Here is a 7,193-nt window from a genome sequence, read left to right as displayed (position 1 = left end):
ACGGTGCTGCTGCGTGGTTGAACATGGGGTACATCGCGCGGTGGCGCTCTCGATCTGTGGTTCATCGGGGTGGAGGCCGTGCATGGAAGAGCAACGGGACGACGGCGTGGATCAGGAGGAGACCGATTGACTGAAACCCGGAGGGATATATGGTACTCCTAGGAACGAGGTGCAGGAAGCTCTAGGCCATGAGATGGAGGATGACATCGATGGCCCAGGATCAATCTGACGATATGGAAACCGTCTCTGATTGGGAGAGTTTCCCGAAAGATTGAGGGTTACGAAAGATTGATATATACCTGATCAGGAGGTTCTCGACCTATCTCCTAGACTATATCCGATCCGATGGGGTGCACCACGCTCACGCCCATGCCCAGCCAGTGGACATGTCTTCCGCAGTATCTGCTCCTCGAGGTCTCCAGCCGCTTGCAGCACGCCGCCGATCTCGTCCGCTTCCATGCCGTCTGCAGGTCCTGGCGCGAAGCGGCAGCTCTGCACTCCCGCCCCACGTGCCTGCCGTGGGTTCTCACTAGGGGCACCGGCCAGATGTTGCACTCCATTGTCGATTCCCGTCGCTCCCCTGAGGCGTCGAGCCACGAAGACATCATTCTAGTGGAGCCACCTGAGGTACCACCTTCACATATCACGAACAGGGTGGCTAGCGCGGACGGCACCGCTGCCTGGCTCTTTGTCGCCTGTCCCGACCCGAGGCTCATCAACATTCGTACCGGAGCAGCCACCCACCTACTCCCCCTTACCAGACGAGATAAAGACGTCCATGAAGAAGGTGCGCGGCGTTGTCTACGGCGATGGCACTGTTTTTCTATACCGGGCGCTGCCCTACATTTCGTGCAATGTGATATTTACAGCGGCGATCCTGTATCCCAACGATCTGGCATGGACGGTCCTGATGAAGAGATTAGAATTATCAGGGAGACACTATGCCATGTATCATGATGGCAAGCTCCTAGTGTTCGCCGGCGATTCTCTTGGGAGTGTCCTCACGATGATGAAATTTGAAGCCAATGACAGTGATAACGGCAATAGCCTCGAGTCGACATGGGATATAAAAAGGGATATATGTTATTCTCATGAATGCAGTTACATCGTAGAGTCGCATGGCGAGCTATTGTTGGCATCTGTCCTGGTGAGCGACCGATGTTATAATCGTTACAGGTGCAGCGACCTGGCAAGAATGTTGCGGCTGAAAATTCGCGTGATGCAGAAGGAGCCAAGTAGTGGGAAGATACAATGGGTCGAGAGAGACAGTCGAGACTTAAGTGACCTCATGTTGTTCCTTGGATCTCCTACCAGCTTCGCTACGAAACTGGATGAAGGTGACGGGTGTGCCTACTTTGTCTTTTGGGATGGCGTGTTTAAGTACAACTTTGTCAAGCGCGAGGCCAAACTTGTGAAGCGGCTGGGTCTTTGCCGTATTGATGAGGCGTGCATGTGGCTAACATAGTCTCCCACACATAAATAATATGGTAGCCATACACGTCAATATAGAGTACTACTAGATAAAATTTAAAAGTTCTTGCAAGCTCGATAAGAAGCAAACGAAGAAGAAAGCTCATAAGAGAATAAAACATACTTATTCCCCCGTTGACACCAAGATGCCAGAAAGGGAAAAGAAGCAAGTTGGGGCAGTCAAGTGGCATCATCAAGCTCATAAGGTTACATTTCTTCCCGCAAAGAAAAATGCAAAGGATTTATGTCTCCGCACCTCACCTTCTCAGCATACGGTACCCATAGATCTTGTTTTAATCGGGAAATAATCCAATCATCTCAGCACATCATACACATAGATCTGGTTTTAGCTAAAACAAAACGTAACGATCAATTGTTCAACAAAATAGAAATTATGCTTCCAAATGTTAAATTGTATGGATATATGGTGTTGTGTGAATGGTATATTCTAGAGTGTTCCAGGGATAGCAAGTGTGTTCTGTTGTTGTACTCCCACGAGAATGTTTAGATCAAGGCTTATCTTTTGACGTACGTGAGGGTCAATCTGACTTACCAGCCAAATATCACATAATCTAGTGATTGCCTTCACTCTTATGTAATGTGTACGCGTCCCTGCCCAATGCATACACTTTAATCTATTTTCTTATATCAAATCCTCTGAAGCTTTCACGGAGCGGTTTGCCTCATATTGGTTTCACCGATAAAAGGTGAGTGAAGAGACGGGGAAAAATTACCTCAATGATGCTTAGCAATTTAACATAATGAAAGTATAGCGAAAACAATAAGGTAACATATATGCAAAAGGAAATGAGACAGAAAGACCTTTGATTAATAAAATAAATACTTCACACGACATAACATATTAGGCAAAAAAATTGAACGCGGTGTTAGAATAAATCCGAAGCATGCCATTGATCATCCGAGGACCAAGCAATCACACGAGCATGACACCGAGATTTGTTAACGAGGTTCACCGATATGGCTACATCCCCGGGGCTTGACTACGGGCGCTCCTCCCCGTACACCGTCACAATACCGCATCCTGGCCACCTGGGCGCCGGCACACGCCGCCGGCTCCCCCTTGCGCGCATGTGCTATTATGTTGGCATAGATTACATCGTGTGTCTAGCCCCGCTATATATGAGAGGTCTAGGATACAAGTGTCCTATTAGTACACAACTCCATATCCTATCTAAACACAATACACCTACAAGTCTAACTGTAACCTACCTTGTACACTATATTCGACACAATTCCAACAAACTCCACCGTGGCGAATATTCTCCACCATCTTGAATTCGTCCATGCGTCAAACTTCCATGTACATTGGACTTGAGCTTATTCCATGAGCATCGCTACTACTCCAAAGACTCCATATGACTCCACCTACAACTTTTAGTCCCTTCTTTTCTTGACCACAGTCAACACTCGAGCAAAATTAAGTTCCTTGTTACTCTAGTTTGTGCTCCCAACTTCCAGAGCATCAATCCAACGCCATCACACACTGATCACTGACCTGCGTGAAAGTGAACAACTCACATATTGGGTGTCACACATAAGAGTTATCTGAACTCAACATCACCACTCCTTTCTTAACCGTCTGTCTGAAACTTGTAGGAATTTCACCATTGCTTGTAGTCATCCCAAGTCAAATTCGCAGTTGTCTCACCACTTGTATGACCACCAGAGCCCTGGCCCATCTCCATGTCCCGTGCACACCGCACGCCTCGCCGCTATTACCGCGTCGAGCCTCCGCTGTCCCGATCGAGTCTCAAGGGTCGCGAAACCACACCACTCAACCCCCACTGCAGAGTACCACCGATCATCACCGATCGATGACGAGTTTCACGCTTCCATAAGACCACTGGGCTCCAGTCCGAATTACGTGTCACTCGCTTTTCCCGTTGAATAGGCTTCGACTCTCTCAGCTCTTACGCCGTAGCCCCTCAATCAGCGCCAAGTGAAGTTCTCTAACTCCAGCTCCACCTTCAACATGACTCCATGGTAGATAATCAGTCCACCAACGCGCCCCGTCGACTTCAAGCTCCTTGTGTACATCACCTTGAATCAACCCCGCGCCATAGTCTTGTCGAAGCCACACAAGCCCTCGGGGCTTGCGCCACGTGTTTCACACCCAGAAGTCGGTCACCATCAGCATCACGCCCCTATGTCATCGTCGCTGATTCCACCACCGTCTTCTGTACCAACCGACTTGCGTCGATCCGTCAGACTGTCCAAGCCAACTGCCCTATGTGTCTGACCCGAGCCGATTTTCTAACTGCAACCATCTGCAACTCCTCACAGCCCTCATCATCCATCTTAACTGGTTGACATTCCGCAACGCCTTCAAGCATCCTTATTGTGCCAATAAATTTTTCATCTTGTCTATCATAACCCAAGGTTTCCTGTTATGTCGAACTTCTCCACCTCAAATCTGATACCCCTTAGTGCCAGATTCTTTGTATGATTGACCTGTAAAAAATAACCAAGCTTCTTTCCATGATGCCAAAGTACACAAAGCAAACCTACGTGCTCGCCTCCCAGTACTAGTAGAAATTTCACATGGTGTAGCTCCTGACTCAATCCGGATGCTAGCTTGCTTTGTCCTCCTGATGGATTTTCCTTGCTTCCGTGGGTTGCCTTGATGTTGCACGACTACCGCTCGGACTAGGCCCTTTTTTTTGTCCAAAACAAATCTCCGGTTTGTGCTTTTTCCTGCTGTACGCGACCGGCCGACTCGCCGCTTTGGTCCATGACTGTCGCATGCATCCTCGCAGCTTCCGCCAGCTGGGCTGCTAGCCCACGCACGCGCCGTTGGGGCTCCGCAGCCAGTGCCCGATCGACCGATCGACCTGCTGCCTTGCCTGCCCGTGCGCAACGCGTCGCCGCTGCTTCCTGTATGCTCGCCCGATCGACCTACGCGAGATCTTTCACCGCACGTCTAGCCTGCTTGCAAGTCTGATCCAATCTCCGCGAGTTGCCGTGATTTCCTATCGCCTTGACGTCTTCCGATCGAATCACAACCGTGTTGTGACGCTCCGAGACCGTTGCGCCAGGTGTCTTCCAGTTATTCGTCGGCGTTGCCATGTCATTTGCTTGCGTGTTGCATTTCATCATGTCATCATGTGCATTGCATCATCATGTTTTCAAAACATGCATCCGTCCGGGTTCTCCAGTTCCGTCCGTTGTCCGTTCCGAGCCCAACCACACTTGCACGCGCCCGCGGCATGTCCGAAATAGTATTTTATAAATGGCTGGAAAATGTTCTCTGAATGGGATGAAAGTTGGCGTGTGGTCTTATTTTAGTGTAGATAGACCGCCTGTCAAGTTTCATCGCGTTCGGAGTTCGTTTGTTGCCCCAACGTATAACTATACCGGCATTATAGCCAGTCTAACGTCGGACGTTTTCGGTCTCCGGAAACTGCTGCCGGGTCTCTCTCTTCTCTTCTCTCAGCTCGAGCCTTTCTGCACAGCCCACGAGTTCCAACCCACCCCTCGCGCGCGCGTCCGAAAAGCTGTCCTGGACCCGACCCGGACTGTCGCCACCGTTGTGTCCGGATCATACCCAAACATCTACAAAACGTCTCCGTTTTGTTAATTGAACTTCCTAGTCTATTTTTCTCGACCGCTCGATTTATTTGGAGGGACGGTTTAGCCCCTACCCAATCCCTATCTGCGATATATAAAGCAGATGAAACCCTAGACCACTAGGTTGTCCCATCCACCAAAATCCCCTCACCCGCCGCCGCCAGTCCTCACCTCTCTTTCTCGGGATCTTCCCCGATCCATCCGCAGGGCCACCCACCTCCCTCGTTTTATTCACCAGACCAACCAGCACCCCTCTCGCTCCACCTCAAGCCAGCGCGCCTGCACGATCTGCTGCACCCGAGCGCGCCTGCAATCCTCTTGCTAACATGCCTCATCACCGGAGCTTGCCACCGGCGACAGCAGCAGCAACACCGACCTTCCCTGCTCTTTTCTTTTTCCCTTTCCTCCTTGGTCTCCCTCTCTCTCATGCCGGTCCTCCTCCCTCTCTCTCAGGTACCCTGGACCACCCGACGAACGCCAAGTCCACAGCTCATCGCCCCCGGGAACGAGTCCCTCCGCCAGGATCTGACGCGGCCTGTGTCCTCGGCCTCGTTCCCGCCTCCAGGGCGCCGCGCCGCCCACAGGAGACCTCCTGCGACGCCCGCCAAATCCCGGCCGCCCCTGCATCCCCTGATACGAGAAGGAGCTCGTCCGATGCCACCTCGCCTCCCCGACCCGAATGGACACCAGATCCGGCCGGGGACCGCTGGATCTCGCCGCCTCCGCCATGGATTCCTCATCCCCAGCCTCTTCTGCTGCTTCTGACGTCCCACCGCCGTCTTCCCAGAGCCCCAGGTTCCCTCGCCGTTCTCTGCATCGCGGCGTTTCCCTATTTCTGCGTGCGAGCACGCGGGGATGACGACAAGGGCCGAGTCCTCCTTCTCCCGTTGACCGCTGCGCGAGGCCCAGCTGCCCGGCCTCCTCCTCCAGTTGGGCCTAGGCCCAATGTGACCTCACCCCGCCGACGCCCTCCTTTTTTTCCTGCTGTTGGGCTGCCCAGAGTCGGCCCGTTTCTATTTTTTCCCTGCGCTGCGATTTTGTCTATTATTCCAGAGATGACTGTTTTACAGAAAACCCCTTGCACAACATGCATATAATAACTCTCAATTCGTGCATCGGATTAAAATGTTTTATATATGAAACTTGCTTAGAATTTTTTCTAGATTCATAATATCCAACTTTCATCCATGTTCAAAATGTTTAAAATGATGTTTGTTTAAATTTGCTCCTATGTCATGCTAAAATGCTTTAATTCATAACTATTTAACCGTAACTCGGAATTTAATAAACTTTATATGTAATTGGGGTGGAAAATGCCTAGTTTAACATGGTTGCCTCACTTTGCATGTTTAATAACTATAAAAAATGGTTTAGGGCAGAATAGTACCAAATCTATAATATGCTCATGAGGAGTTTCCGGAATTGTTGTTCGTTGCTTCCGGCCTCATTTAAACTTGACTAGATAGGTAGTTTTACTTAGCTTCACTTCTTGCCATGTTAATCAACATTTAATCTTGTTGGGTACATAAACGAGATCGAACTAAATAACTTGTTGTGGTGTTTCGTTAGTATGCAACTCATTGCATATTGAGCTCCACTTAATTTGTAGGGTTGCTTGTGTACTTTGCCATGCCATGCTTCATTAAACCGGACATGCATCATACGTGATTGTGCATCATGACATGATTATGTGTTGGTTGTTTACCATGATTGTTTGCTTCTTTCCGGTGTTGCTTCTTCGGGTTGGTTCCGATAACGTCGTGTTGTGAGGATCCGTTGGCTACGCCCGTTTGTCTTCTTCATGGACTCGTTCTTCTTCCTTGCGGGATCTCAGGCAAGATGACCATACCCTCGAAATCACTTCTATCTTTGCTTGCTAGTTGCTCGCTCTTTTTCTATGCCTATGTTGCGATACCTACCACTTGCTTATCATGCCTTCCATATTGTTGAACCAAGCCTCTAACCCACCTTGTCCTAGCAAACCGTTGTTTGGCTATGTTACCGCTTTGCTCAGCCCCTCTTATAGCGTCGTTAGCTGCAGGTGAAGATTGAAGTTTGTTCCTTGTTGGAACATGGATATGTTGTTCCTTGTTGGAACATGTCTTTTTGGTTGGGATATCACAATATCTCTTATT

Source organism: Triticum urartu, chromosome 3, assembly GCF_003073215.2.
Source record: "Triticum urartu cultivar G1812 chromosome 3, Tu2.1, whole genome shotgun sequence".
Lineage (NCBI taxonomy): Eukaryota > Viridiplantae > Streptophyta > Magnoliopsida > Poales > Poaceae > Triticum > Triticum urartu.
The sequence above is the reverse complement of the archived record's forward strand: the minus strand, read 5'-3'. Positions refer to the sequence as shown.